Genomic DNA, 15,706 nt, shown 5'->3' with positions numbered 1-15,706 from the left:
CAAGCATGCATAACACTGTGTTGAGGACAAGGAAAAAGTAATGAGAAGGAGGAAAAGGCAGGTAGCAGGTACCCACAAAACCGGGGTGATATCAAGGAGAAAGCAGTTAGAAGGATGAAGCGGCAGGCAGCAGGCGCACACAAAACCACGCTGAGCGCAATCAGAAAGCAGTGAGAAGGAGGGAGATGTAGGCAGCAGAAATGCACAGAAATGGGCTGAGCCCATGGAAAAAGCAATGAGAAGGAGAGAGAGGCAGCTACACGCATAGCCGGGCTGAGAAGGATGGAGAGACAGGCAGCAGGCGGGGACAAAACTGGGCTGAGTGCAAGGAGAAAGCAGTGAGAAGGAGGGAGAGGCATTCAGCAGGCATGCACAAAACTGGGCTGAGTGCAAGCAGAAAGCATTGAGAAGGAGGGAGAGGCAGGCAGCAGGCATCCACAAAACTGGGCTAAATGCAAGAAGAATACAGTGAGCAGGAGGGGGAGGCAGGCAGCAAGTGTGCACAAAACCGGGCTGAGCACAAGGAGAAAGCAGAAAGAAGGAGGTCAAAGCAGGCAGCAGACACACACAAAACCAGGCTCAGTGCAAGGTAAAAATAATGAAAAGGAGGGAAAGGAGGGCATCAGGCACTCACAAAACCGGGATGAGAGCAAGAAGAAAGCAATGAGAAGGAGGGAGAGGCAGGCAGGGACAAAACTGGGCTAAGAGCAAGCAGAAGGCAGTGAGAAGGAGGGAGAGGAGGCCAGCAGGCACACACAAAACTGGACTGAGCGCAAGCAGAAAGCGGTGAGAAGGAGGCAAAGGCAGGCAGCAAGCATGCACAAAACCAGGCTGAGGATAAGCAGAATGCAGTGAGAAGAAGGTAAAGCAGGGCAGCAGACATGCATAAAACCGGGCTGAGTGCAAGGGAAAAGAAATAAGAAGGATGGAAAGACAAGCAGAGGGCATGCATAAAACTGGGCTCAGATCAAGGAGAAAGCAGTAGGAAAGAGGGAGTGTCAGGCAGCAGGCATGCACAAAACCGGGTTGAACGAAAGGAGAAACAGTGAGAATGAGGGAGAGGTAGACAGAAGGAATGCACAAAACTGGGCTGAGTGCATGGAAAAAGCAATGAGAAGGAGGGACATGCAGGCAGCAGACATTCACAAAGCCAGCCTGAGTGCAAGGAGAAAGAAGTGAGACAGAGGGAGAGGCAGGCAGGGACAAAACCTGGCAGAGAGCAAGGAGAAAGAGGCATGCAGCAGGCGCGCACAAAACGAGGCTGAGTGCAAGGAAAAAGCATTGAGACAGAGGGAAAAGCAGGCTTGCACAAAACTGGGCTGAGAGCAAGGAGAAAGCAGTAAGAAGGAGAGAGCAGTAGGCATGCACAAAACCAGGCTGAACACAAGCAGAAAGCGGTGAGAAGGAGGGAAAGGTAGGCAGCAGGCATGCACAAAATTGGGCTGAGCGCAAGGAAAAAGCAAAGAGATTGAAGCAAAGACAGGCAAAAGGCATGCACAAAACTGGGCTGAGCGCAAGGAAAAAGCAGTGAGAAGGAGGGAGAGACAGGCAGGGACAAAACAGGGCTGAGAGCAAGGAGAAAGCAGTGAGAAGGAGGGAGAGGCAGTCAGCAGGAATGCAGAAAACAACGCTGAGTGCAAGCAGAAAACAATGACAAGGAGGGAGTGGCAGACAGCAGGCATGCAAAAAAATAGGATGAGAGCAAGGAAAAAGCAGTGAGAAGGAGGGAGCGGCGCGCACTAACAAAACTGGGCTGAGAGCATGGAAAAAGCAGTGAGAAGGAGGGAGAAACAGTCAGCAGGCATGCACAAAACCAGGCTGAGCGCAAGCAGAAAGCAATGTGAAGGAGGGAGAGTCAGGCAATAGGCATGCACAAACCTGGGCTGAGGGAAAGCTGAATGCAATGAGAAGGAGGGAGAGGCAGGCAGCAGGCATTAACAAAACCAGGCTGAGGGCAAGGAGAAAGCAGTGAGGAGGGAGCGGCAGGTAGCAGACACACACACAACAGGGCTGGCCCAAGGACAAAGCATTGAGAAGGAAAGGGAGGCAGGCACCAGGCTCTGTCAAAACAGCGCTGAGCGCAAGCAAAATGGAGTGAGGACGTTGAGGCAGGCAGCAGGCATGCACAAAACCAGGCTTAGTGCATACAGAAAGCAGTGGCAAAGAGGAAGAAGCAGGGATCAAGTGCAACACAAAACCGGGCTGAGAGCAAGAAGAAAGCACTGAAAAGGAGGAGAGGAAGGCAACAGCCATGCACAAAACTGGGCTGAGCACAAGCATAAATCAGTGAGAAGGAGGGAGAGGCAGGCAGAGGGCATACACACAACCAGGTGAGCAGAAGCAGAATGCAGTGAGAAGGAGCGAGAGGCAGAGAGCATGCACGCACAAAAACAGGCTGAGTGCAAGGACAAAGCAGTGAGACGGACGGAGAGTCAGGCAGCAGGCATGCACAAAACAGGGCTGAGGGCATGGACAAAGTAATGCGAAGGAGGGAAAAAGAGGCAGCAGGCGTGGACAAAACTGGGCTGAGCGCAAGGAGAAAGCAGTGATTAGGAAAGGGAGGCAGACAGCAGGCACACACAAATCGGGCTGAGAGCAGTGAGAAGGAGCAAGAGGCAGAGAGCAGGCATGCACAAAACCAGGCTGAGTGCAAGGACAAAGCAGTGAGACGGAGGGAGAGGCATGCAGCAGGTATGCACAAAACAGTGCAGAGGACATGGAAAAAGTCATGAGAAAGAGGGAAAAAGAGGCAGCAGGCATGGACAAAGCCCAGCTGAGAGCAAGAGGAAATACTTGAGAAGGAGGTAGAGGCAGGCAGCAGCACACACAAATTTGGGCTGAGAGCAAGGAGAAAGTAGTGAGAAGCTGGGAGACCTGGGCAGCTGGCATGCACGCAATCTGGATGAGTGCAAGCAGAAAGCCGTAAGAAGGATGGAGAGGCAGACAACAGGCACCCACAAAACCGGGCTGAGCACAAGCAGAAAACAGCTAGAAGGCGAGAGAGGCAAGCATGGAGAGCCAAACCAAGCTGAGCGCAAGGAGAAAGCAGTGAGAAGGAGGGAAAGGAGGGAAGCAGGTGTGCACAAAACCAGACTAAGTGCAAGGAGCAAGCAGTGAGAAGGAGGGAGACACGGGCAGCAGGCATGCACAAGACAGGGCTGAGTGGAATCAGAAAGCAGTGAGAAGGAGGGAGAGGTTGGCAGCAGGCATTCACAAACTGAGCTGAGAACAAGGAATAAGCAATGAGAAGGAGGAACGTCAGGCAGCAGACATGGACAAAATTGGGCTGAGCACACAAACAAACCAATGAGAGAGAGTGAGAGGCTGCCATGCACAAAACCGGGCTGAGTGCAAGCAGAAAGCACTGAGGAGGGAGAGGTGGGCAGCAGTCATGCACAAAAACAGGCTGAGCACAAACAGAAAGCAGTGAGAAGGAGGGAGAGACAGACAGCAGGCATGCCCATAACTGGGCTGAGACCACGGGAAAAACAGTGAGAAGGGGGAGAGAGGCAGGCAGAAGGCACCAACAAAACGCGGCTGACAGCAAGGAGAAAGCAGTAAAAAGGAGGAAGGCAGCAGGAATGCTCAAAACCGGGCTGAGAGCAAGGAGAAAGTAGTGAGAAGGATGGAGAGGAAGGCAGCAGGCCGTACAAAACCCAAAGGAGAGCAAGGAGAAAGCAGTGAGAAAGGGGGAGAGGCAGGCAGCAGGCACGTACAAACCCGGACTGAACGCAAGGAGAAAGCGGTGAGAAGGATGGAGAGGAGGGCAGCAGGCAGGTAAAAAACCAGGCTAAGTGCAAGCAGAAAGCAGTGAGGAGGAGGGAGAGGCAAGCATGGATAAAACGGGCTGAGCACAAGGAGAAAGCAGGGAGCAGGAGGGAAAGAAGGGCAGCAGCCATGCACAAAACCATGCTGAGTGCAGGGAAAAAGCAATTAGAAGGAGGGGAAGGCAGACAGCAGTCATGGACAAAATCAGGCTGGGCACAAGGAGAAAGCAGTGAGAAGGAGGGAAAGGAGAGCAATAGTCACACACAAAACAGGGCCGAGCACAAGCAAAAAGCAGTGAGAAGGAGGGAAAGGCAGGCAGCAGGCACAGACCAAAATGGGCGGAGAAGACTGACAAAGCAGTGAGAAGGAGAGAGAGACAGGTAGCAGTCATGCATAAAACCAGGCTAAGTGCAAGGACAAAGCAGTGAGAAGGAGGGAGAAGCAGGCAGCAGGCACTCACAAAATGAGAGTGAGTGCAAGCAGAAAGCAGTGAGAAGGCGGGAGAGGCAGGCAAATGGCATGCACAAATCCTGGCTGAGCGCAAGCAGAAAGCAGTGAGTAGGAGGGAGAAGCAGCCAGCATCCATGGACAAAAACCTGGCATAGCACAGGGACAAAGCAGGTAGAAGGATGGGGAGACAGGCAGCAGACATGCACAAAACCAGGATGAATGAAAGCAGAAATCAGTGAAAATGCGGAAGGGGCAGGCAGTAGGTACGCACAAAACCATTCTGAGCGCAAGCAGAAAGCAGTAAGAAGAAGGGAGAGACAGGCAGCAGGTATGTATAAATCTGGGCTCAGAGTAAGCAGAAAGCAGTGGGAAGGTGGTAGAGGCTGATAGAAGGCATTGACATAACTGGGATGCGTGCAAGTATAAAGCAATGAGAAGAAGGGAGAGGTGGGCAGCAGGCTTGCACAAATCCAGGCTGAGCTCAAGCAGAAAGTAGTGAGAAGGCGAGGGAGGTAAAAAGCAGGCACACACGAAACCAGCTGAGTCTTAGCAAAAAGCTGTGAGAAGAAAGGAAAGGCAGGCATTCACATATTGGGCTGAGCACAAGCAGAAAGCAGTGAGAAGGAGGGAGAGTCAGGCAGCAAACATGCACAAAAATGATCTGAGTGCAAGCAGAAAGCATTCAGAATGAGGGATAGGCATGCATGCACAACACCGGACTGAGCGCAAGCAGAAATCAGTGAGGAGGAGGGAGAGGCAGGCAGCAGGCATGAACATAATCAACCTGAGCACAAGGATAAAGCAGTGAGAAGGAGAGAGAGGCAGGCAGAAGGAATGCACAAAACTGGGTTGAACTCAACCAGAAAGCAGTGAGAAGGAGGGAGAGGCAAACACCAAACCAGGATGAGCGCAAGCATAAAGCAGTGAAAAGAACAGAGAGGCAGGCACCGGTATGCACAAAACTGGGCTGAGCACAAGAAGAAAGCAGTGAGAAGGAGGGAGAGGCAGGCATACACAGCCTGGGCTGACCACAAGCAGAAAGCAGTGAGAAGGAGGGAAAGACAGGCATGCACAAAACCGGGCTGAGTGTGAAGAGTAAGCAGAGACAAAGAGGGAGAGGCAGGCAGCAGGCATGCACAAAACTATGCTGAGTGCAAGCAGAAAGCAGGGAGAAGGAGGGAGAGGCAGACAGCAGGCACCCAAAGAACCAGCTGAGCACAAGGAAAAAGTAAAGAGAAGGAAGAAAAGGCAGGCAGGCACAAAACCGGGCTGAGTAACGGACAAAGCAGTGCAAAGGAGGGGGAGGCAGGCATGCACAAAACTGGGCTGAGCACAGGGAAAAGCAATGAGAAATAGGGAAATGCAAGCAGCAGGCATGCACAAAATGGGGCTGAGCACAAGGACAATGCAGTGCGAAGGAGGGAGAGTCAGGCACACACAAAATTGAGTTGAGCTCAAGGAGCAAGCAGTGAGAAGGAGGGAGAGTAGTAGTGCACAAAACCAGGCTGAAAGCAACAAAGCAGTGAGGAGAGAAAGAAGGACAGCAGGCATGCCCAAAACTGGACTGAGCGCAAGGAGAACATAGTGAGAAGGAGAGTGAGGCAGGCAGCAGGCACACACAAAACTGGGCTGAGTGCAATGACAATGCAGTGAGAAGAAGAGCGAGGCAGGCAAGCACAAAACCGGGCTGAGCACAAGGAGAAAGCAGTGAGAAGGAGGGAGAGCAGTTGTGCACAAAAACAGGCTGAAAGCAACAAAGCAGTGAGAAGGAGAGAAAGAAGGACAGCAGGCATACAGACAATGTGGATGAGAGCAAGGAGAAAACAGTGAGAAATAGTTAAAAGCAAACACCAGGTGGCACAAAAAGGGGCTTAGAGCAAGGAAAAAGCAGTGAGAAAGAGGGGAAGTCAAGGAGCAGGGATGCATAAAACCAGAGCTGGGGGAGTTAAGCAAGGAAAAAGAAGTGAGAACAAATGAAAGATAAGCAGCAGGCATGCACAACACTCCCATTTTTTGTGTGCATCCTCTTTACTCCTCCCTCGAAGGCTGTTTACAGCGTGTGGTTTGATGTACACACAGGGATTGGATGCACATGGAGGGTTGGACGCTGTTGTCCCCCCGTAGTGATATGTGTGTGTTGACCACTGACTTCGTGTCGCACCACTTTGCACTTGGCTTGGCTGCCCACTATCACTTTAGTGGTCACTAGTTATAGACTCCCTTTTGTGTTCAGTTTAGAATCCATTTTGTGTTCAGCTTAGCCTCACTGCCACGTTAGAAGTGCAAGTTGTTTTCCATACAAACATGTTATGCAACGTGTTTTCTATTTGTGCGTGGTCTCTTTCTCAAGGAAGAGCTATGACATATTATCACCGAAGAGCTTGTACATAATATGGAGGAGTTAGTCACTCAGCATGATAAGGATATATTAGACTGATGTTTATGGTACAGCAGGGAACAGTTTGACTTTGGTAGGGATACCTTGGGATTTTGGCCAATTCCCAACGTGTTTCTTTCAAAAGCTTACCTAAACTAGCCAGCATTTTTTAATATTTCTTCTTGATGGGAGGGTTTTTTTCAGAAAGCTCCTTCTCTGGTTCTTTAAGATATAAAAGATGGCCCTGATCGGCAGTCATAGATTCCAAGACCTCAGTCAGGATGCTAGACATTGAATGCCTGATATATTTCCTGTGAGGGTGGAGATCTCTTTCTCGCAGTCAAACGGGGTCATCGTCTTGCTGGCATGAGAAAGATGAGGCTCCTGACAGGCCCTACAGTTATGCGTTTTTATTACTTATTTGCTGTGCATTGTGTATGAATATATATAGATATATACATACATCAATATATATGTTTGTATCCTTGCATGTATATATTTGCTGTTTATAGATTGAAGATTCTTTATACATGGTCTTACGTTATTGTTGCACATTCTGAAAGTACACTTTTCACTATTCAAGCCTTCCTTCACAAACCTTGCAAAAAAGCTATAATAAATGTCTTCTTCAGATTACGGAGTGCATTCCAGAGAATCTTGTCAACTCCTTTCAGTGTGTATATTTTGGCTGAGTCAAAAGTAAAGCAAAACACCCCCGTTGGTGCATCTAATATACCATAGAAATTCATTGAAAGAAACAAATGTTACTGGAACATTCTAAAATAGAATTCAAAAACCTTAGAAAATTCACTGAAAATACCAAAGGTTACAGGGGTGTTATAGTTAGGAAATAGAATTTAGAAAACATTCGAAATTGTCCGAAACACAGAGGATACAGGGATGGTATAGATAGGTGCTGAATTTACTCTCACAAAACCAAAGAATTTCAGCAGTTATTGCTATCAGCCCTAACTATAACTTATGCCACTGCAATGCACTGCTTATGACCTCACATATTAAATCACTCATGACATGGTCAGTGAGATCACTGCTGACATCTCAAATGACATCAACGAGATACACTCCTGATTTTTTGAAATCACTGTCTTCGTTTCATTCCGCAAAGAGTACACCTTTTGAAACTCATTTAAGAGTAGCAGTTAACAGACCTGGGAACAGTTGCTGTGCACCTCTCTTCCTCAATTTTGTGGATGTTTCCTATTTTTTTGGGGTCACTGAAAACAGTAATGGCATCAGGAGATCAGGGGCCAGAAGAGATTGAGCATGAGGAGGAAGAGCAGAGACTCAGACCAGGGGAGGAGTTGGTGTGTTAGAAATGGGGATTCTGGTAGGCTGGGGGATGCACCGAAGCAAGGCAGAACCCACCCACTCTAGTCAGGGCAAGGGAGTTGCACGTCCAAGATAACCCCTGCTCACCCCTTGGTAGCTTGGCATGAGCAGTCAGGTCTAACCCAGAGGCAATGTGTAAGGCGTTTGCACAACACACACAACACATGTGACGCAAGATGTACACCACAAAGTAAACACAACACTGAGCTATGTTAAAATAAACTGTATTGCACAAAACATAATTAGACCAAACATTAAACGTCAGTAATACCCTGCTATTAGCAGTTGTCAGAACGTTACACAAGTTACTAGTACTCTGCAAGAATAAACAGTGGTCATATTAGAAAACGTAAGTACTCAGGATTCTGCAACATAAGCACTAGTCAGGAATAACAGTAATTAAATGCACTTGTCATAAAAAATATCATAAAGGCCTATATCAGGAACATTATAGAATTATATGGCAAGTCATGAGAAAGTAAACATACATTAGCCTATCATGCCCATAACAGGAATATATAGCCAAAATACATCATTAGGACAATAACCCTGGAGCACACCACCCTCCCATTGTCCACAAAAGTACCTTATTTCGTCGAACAAGGCACTCCTAGTGCCTGGAAGGTCGTGGTAGGGGCCCTCAGCACTCCTATGCGCTAACCGGTGGCCACACGTGGTTCCTAGGGGAGAGTGGCAGTCAGCACCCTCTCTGATGTGCGTAACGGGTCCCTCCTGTGGCCTGTGATCTCTGTGGGGCCCTCTGGGCCTCCATTGGCCCTACAACCAAGAGGGGGGCAGGCAACCCAACAAAGCAATGGGGGCTGCAGGAAGGGGCCTCCAGTGAGGCCTCCCTTCTTTATTTTACCAAGCCCAGGTCAGGCAAACAAGGAGTGAGGCTCGGCGGCTTCCTGCCAGGATCGGGGCTCACCCTTTTTTGAAACAGAGAAGGCCTCCTGTGGCCAGTCCTCCAACAAAGGTTCGAAGAGGAAGAGGCGCATTGTGAGCTCACCTGAGCCGGGCCCCTTCTTCTTTCAGCTCAGTCACACCGATCCCGGTGCAGCAGTTCCCAGGCTGCGGCGGTGAAGCAGCACTACAGTTAGTGCTGGTTTGTCCCCCGGGGTGCCTCCTTCAGTGCGCTTCTCCCCAGGGGGACTTTGGAAGTCCCGGCAGCTGCGGTTAACACCTTCCCATGCCCCAGGGGCACCCACTGTAGCGCATCTCTGATGCACTCAAACTTTTAGCAGGAAGGGAGCCCGGGTTCAAGGCGATGCGAGCGGCCGCTGAATCCACGAAATGCATACAAGCACTAAAGGCCAGAAAGCGCTCACGAGGCGCTAAAAGGGGTAAATGTACTCAGCACATGGCCCCTTAATGAAAGGAGAGGGAGCACTCCTCGGCCTCTGACTGGAATGACAGGGGTCAAGGGACACAGCATCCTGCCCCTGGAGACAGGAGAAGAAGAGGGAGCACAGGGCTGGCAAACTCTGCTACAGGCAGGCACAAAAGTGGATGCAAGCAGTGGCAGTTCCTAGTAGTACAGCAGCAGCAGTCCAAGGTGGGTCCTGGTGAGTCCTCTCAGCAGCGTCCAGTGTCCAGTTTCAGGTAAGCTTCTTCCAGGTTCAAGAATGTCTAATTTGTAGGGAAAATTCCCTGTACTTATACTAAGTTTGCAGTGTCTCTTACAATGAGGAAGAGAGGGGGTTCCAACCAGTTACAACTGGTTCTGGGAGTGCCCCTTCTCTCCTCCAGCACAGGCTCAAAATATCAGTGGCGGGTAAATGACCCTAATGTGGGAGGCCAGGGCACAGCCTTTACAAATGTAGGTGTGCCCCGCCTCTCCTTTATCTCAGCCCAGGAAGCTTATACAATATGTAGATGCATGTCTGTGACACCTCCACCCTCCCTGTGTACAGGCTTTCTGAAAAGCATGCACAAAGCCCCAACTTTCAGTCAACCCAGACGTGGATTGGAGTCAAGCTGCAAAAACACCAGAGTCATAAGCACAAATAAATGTGCACTTTCTAGAAGTGGCATTTCTGTAATAGTAATAAAAAATACACTCACCAGTAAGCAGCATTTCTTATCACTATCACAACCATACCAAACATGCCTAGGCTACCCCTCATAAACCAGATAATACCCCTTACACACAAGGCTGGGCATTTCTAATGTAATCCTATGAGAAGGCAGCACTCACAGCACTGAGACACCAAGTTAGGGTGTTTGTCACTACCAGGACAGGCCACGCAACCTAGCACATGTCCTGCCTTCTACATACATGGCACCCTGCCCGTAGGGCTAACTAAGGCGTACCTTAGGGGTGACTTACCAATAGTAAAAGGGGAGTTCTGGGCTTGGCAAGTAAATTTAGATGCCAGGTCCCTGTGGCAGAAAACTGCGCACATAGGCCCTGTGCTAGCAGGCCTGAGTTCGGTTTGAAAGGCTACTTCAGTGGGTGGTGCAAGCAGCGCTGCAGGCCCACTAGTAGCATTAAATTTACAGGCCCTGGGTATAGGGATACCACTTTACAAGGGACTTGTAGGTAAAATAAATATGCCAATTAGGTATAAGCCAATCATACCAATTTTACAAGGGAGAGCACATGCACTTTAGCACTGGTTAGCAGTGAAAAAGTGCTCAGAGTCATAATGTTAGCCAACAAAGGTCAGAAAAATAAGGAGGCAAAGGGCAAAAAGTCTGGGGAATGACCCTGTAAAAGGGTCAGGTCCAACACAGTGGTATTGGAATGTTTTTACCATAAAATATGGTCAAAAAATGTTTATTCAAAGATTGTCTTCTACAGCATCTACCACCAAAAATTCAGTAAGGGCAGTGGGAAAAATGACTCTTTAGGCAAGTCTTGGAGGCGAAAAAAAATATGCTTTGCCCATATCCAGATTTTCACCCAGATCAAAAGTGGGCATCCGGCTCAACTAGATGAGGATGAGGCTGCACATCAGACAAAAGACTATCAGTGACAGCTGGAGACAGTGCACAATCAAATGTGCTCCAGAAAAACAGTGATCAAGGGGCACATGTATAAAGAATTTGTTTTGCAACTTACTAATTGCATATCTTTGAGATTCCATTTAGGTAGTCACAAAAAGTGATTTGCTAGTACACATTTAGCGATTCCCAGTGGGTCGCAAATGAACCTACCTTATCAATAGGTATGAGGTAGGTTACAATTTGCAACTCATTGGTAATGGCCTGAAATCAGTGGGATGGTGGCCTGCGGGGGTCAGCAGACCACCATGTCTATGCCTGCTGTTTAAATAAAGCATTATTTTTAAATGCATCCCGTTTTCCTTAAAGGAAAACAGAATGCATTTCAAAAACAAAAAGTTTCTTGTCAGTCTTTTAGAGTAGGCAGTGGTCCTTAGGATGTTTGCACCAACATTCACAAAGTGGAACGGGTCCCTTGGGAACCCCTTCCAATTTGCGAACAGGTTACCACCAACTTGAAGTTGGTGGTAAACTGCAAATGTTTTGCAACTGCTTTCTGGTTGCAAAGCATTCATACATCCTCCTGCAAGATTATATTAGGAAGGGAAGACCTAAACACACACTTTCCTACTACTGAATCACAGACCTATTTTGAGATTCGGTATTTGGTTACGGAATTGCAAAATGGTGTTTGTACATCCTTAAATGCTTTTACCATTTGCAAATTGCCTGATTCTGCATATTGGACCATTTGCGACCGCTAAACTGTGAGCTGTAGTCCCAAATTCCAGTCTACCAGTAAATGGTCACGTACTGTAGCTGGTGCTACAAGATAGTGGTGGTGGGAGAAAAAGAGCACTGTTTCTAGAAAAAAGCCTGGCATTGATCATCAATGCAAGGAGAAAAGGTACAACTCAAATTTCAGAACCCTTTGTTTTTGTTTTCAGTTTAAAAAGAAATAACTTAAAATCATTAAAACTAGGCTGTTCATAGAACCAGCTTTACTGGTATCAAATAAGAAACGTTGTTGTTTGCCCTGTGTGTGTGTGTTCACGTTTGTCAGTGTTTGTCTAACTGTGTGTGTGTTTGCTTATGTGTGTGTGTGTGTCTGTGTGTATGGCTGGGATTATGTACACATTGTGCATTTGTGTGTGTGTGTGTTGGGTGAGCGACCATGTATGTATGTGTGTGTCTGTAAGTGTGTATATGTGTTGTGTATCTCTATGTGTTGTATGTGTGAGAGTGTTTTATGTGGGTGTTGTGTGTATGTGTGTTTGTGTATGAATTTAAATGTGTCAGTGTTGTTTGTGGGGGAGTTTGTGTCAGTGTGTGAGTGTTGTGTGTTGTGTTCTGAGTGTGTGTTGGTATTGCATGTCATTGCATGTAGGCGTGTCTCTGATGTGATAATATCTGTGTGTGTGTTGGTGTGTCAATGCATATGTGACTGTGTGGGGTAAATGTGTGAGTGTTGTGTATGTTTATGTGTGTGTACGTGTGTGTGTGAAAGTGTGGCTTGTGGGTATGTCAATGTGCATGTGTGTGTGTGAATGTGTAAGATTATGTGTAGGTGTTCATGTGTATGTTTATGTCTGACTGTGAGTATTGGGTGCATATGTATACATCTTGTATGTGTGTATGTTGTGTGTGTTGATGTGGGTGCTGACAATGTGTGCATGGGTGTTGAGTGTGTTTGTGGGTGTTTCATGTATATGTGGCATTGCATGCGTGTGTGTGTCAGTGTTGCATGTATGTGTAGGTGTGCATATCCATGTGAACATATGTGTGTCTCGGTATCAGCTATGTGTGTGTTTATGTGTGTGTGTGTGTATGTGCATGTGGGGTGTGTGAGTTTCTGTGCGTGCATGGCGTGTGCATGTGTGTCTGTGTGAGTACCTATCTGTATATCTGCCTGTCTCTGTGCTGCATTACCACTGCAGATCTAACGAGGGGTGCACAGGGTGTAGGACCAAAGGTACTTAAACCTTATACCAGGTCCAGTTATCTCTTATTGGTGAAATGTAGTCAGTGTCTAGAAGCTAGGCTGTTTAGAGGTAGCTTTGGGCAGAGCAGCCAAGGCTGAACTAGGAGACATGCAAAGCTCTTGGAATACCACTGTAGTCACACAGTACCTACACATGAAAGACAATACTCAGTGTTACCAAAAATGAAGGTACTTTATTTTAGTGACACAAGGCCAAATATATCTTAGAGGCTATACTCCCTTAGGAGGTAAGTATTATACATAAAATATACACTAGTAACCAATATCAGGTAAGAAGTCATAAAATAGTGCAAATAGTGTAAAACACCATAGGTTACAATGGGCCATGGGGAAGCACAAACCATATACTAAAATAGTGGAATGTGAATGTTGGTTTCCCACTCAGGCAAGAGTAGTGTGTAAGGGGGCGCTGGGAGTGTAAGAAAACACCAAAGGTAAGTAAAGTACCACACCACAGAGCCCAGGAAAACAGGAGTAAAGTACAGCAAGTGTCCTCAGAACACACTAGAAGTGGTGATAAAGAATAATGCAAAAACCAAGCAAGACTGCAAGACACCAACGATGTATTCCTGGACCTGAAGGCCTGCGGAGAGAGGAGACCAAGTCCAAGAGCTGCTGAACAGTCCAGGAAGAACAGGAGCCCCTGCTAACCCCAATGAAGGTGCAAAAGTGAAACCTCCAGTTGGAAGAAAAAGTCAGAGATGCACCAATGAAGACAGCTGGGGGTTCCTGATTGGTGCAAGAGATGTCTTATGTTGAGTAGATGAATGTTGACTGTTTTTCGTAGTTGTTGGTTCCACCAACAAGCCTTGGCTCACGCAAGAGATGTGTTTGGCGGGAAAAGGGACTTGCCGGGCCCAGGAGGGACCTGGAGGTCTCAGCTTGGACTTAGGAGACAGAGGGATGCTCTCAGCACTTCGGAGAGCCCTCAGAAGACCAGGCAGCACCCAGAGGAGTCCCGGAACATGGGAACAAAGGAGTTGTCTTGGGACTGAGCTGCTCAAGCCCCTGGAGGGCAGAAGCCTGTCCGTGAGTCGACAGCAGCTGGGGCTGCAGTGAAAACCTCAGAAGGCTGGTATGGCAGTACTGGGGGGCCATGGTGGACCCCCCAGAGTGCATGGGATTGTGCAACCAATACTGGAATGAGTATTGGGGGGAAATTCCCAGTTGTTAGACACCTCACATGGCCATATTTGGGGTTAGCTACATATACGTATTAACCTATATGTAGTGAATATTATAACGGTGTGCCCGCACTTACAAGGTTGGTGAAAATGGGTCTGGATGACGTGGGGGCACCTCTGCTAGTGCAGGGGTGCCCTCACACACAGGTACTATGCACCTAGCTTTCATAGTCTGAAGGATAGATATAGGTGACTTATAAGTGCCCTGGTGCAGTGAAAATGGCTGTGAAATAGGGCTTACACTATTTCACTCAGGCTCCAATGGCAGTCCTGAAGAAGTGCTTGTATAAGCTCCTCATGGGTGGCAAAAGAAATGCTGCAGCCCATAAGGATCTCCTGGAACCCAATGCCCTGGGTACAATATACTAGGGACTCATGAGGGGGCTCCAGTATGCCAATTTGGAGTGGAATACTGGGTTACTGGTATGTAAGTACAAATGTGGAACTAGAGAAAGCATGAGCACTGGAGTTCTGATTAGCAGGACTCCAGAGACACAGACAAGCATACTGACAAAACAGTCAAACATACTGAGATGTAGGTCACAATCTATGAGCACTGGGATCCTGACTAGCAGGATCCCAGTGACACAGTAAAACCACACTGACAAACACTGACAAACCAGCAAAAATGGGGGTAACCATGCTAGAAAGAGGCTACTTTCTCATACGGGGTCCTCAAGCGTAACAGTGGCGTCATGAAAAAACATTCATTTTGATTGGACCCCAGGGATGGTCCCTCTCTGATCACCCACCATGACCAGGTGTTCAGAGGGCACCTAAACTGCCACATTTTACCTTATTTAATGAATCTTTGATGACACGGGGACCAAGTCCCAAAATGGCAGCTACAGCATTTCCCTTCATGTTGCAGTCAACCAATCAGACCATATGGTTTGAGCTTGTGACACTGCGGTTCTTGCTGGTAGTGTTGCATAGTCCAGCATCACTAGATATCTATACATTTTCAACATTAATTTCTCAAAAACATATAAACGTATTAACACTAAATAATGGAAAGCATGCTTTTTAGGTAAAGATCTAGCTTTCTGCCAAATTTGGTGTGACTCAGGTCCACCTTTTAAGCTGTAGTGTTGTCAAAAGTTCCTATGAAAAATTGCATGGGGAAAAGATGTTTTGGGATCCCTCTTTTTGTCGGCATACGCTTGGTAGATCACCCCGAAACTTTCAAGTAAAGAGCTGAGATGGATAAAATTTCTTGTGAAACGTTTTGTGAAGATTTGTCAAACAGCGTCAAAATTATCAGTCAAACAGAAAACCTATTTTCTCTGGAAACTCGGACCTATCTATATCTAAACAGTGGTAACCACAACATATTCACAGAAAAAAAGAAAGGAAAATGGGACATTAATTCTTAGTTCAAAACATCTGTTAAAAAATAATGTTTCAAACTAACAAAAACACAGAAATTCATCAGTTATACTTATGTCAAATAACTATAACTTGTGCGCTAGACTAACCAAAACTTACACCCTTACCTTGCACAGTGTTGATGTCATTTAAGATGTCATTAGAGATGTTATCTATGCAGTCACAGAACATATCATGAGTGCTGTAATATGTGAGGGTACAAGCAGAGCACGACAAGGGCTCGAGTAATAAATATAATAA

The sequence above is a fragment of the Pleurodeles waltl genome, chromosome 6, assembly GCF_031143425.1.
Source record: "Pleurodeles waltl isolate 20211129_DDA chromosome 6, aPleWal1.hap1.20221129, whole genome shotgun sequence".
In the NCBI taxonomy this organism is placed as follows: Eukaryota; Metazoa; Chordata; class Amphibia; order Caudata; family Salamandridae; genus Pleurodeles; species Pleurodeles waltl.
This window is presented reverse-complemented; position numbering follows the sequence as displayed.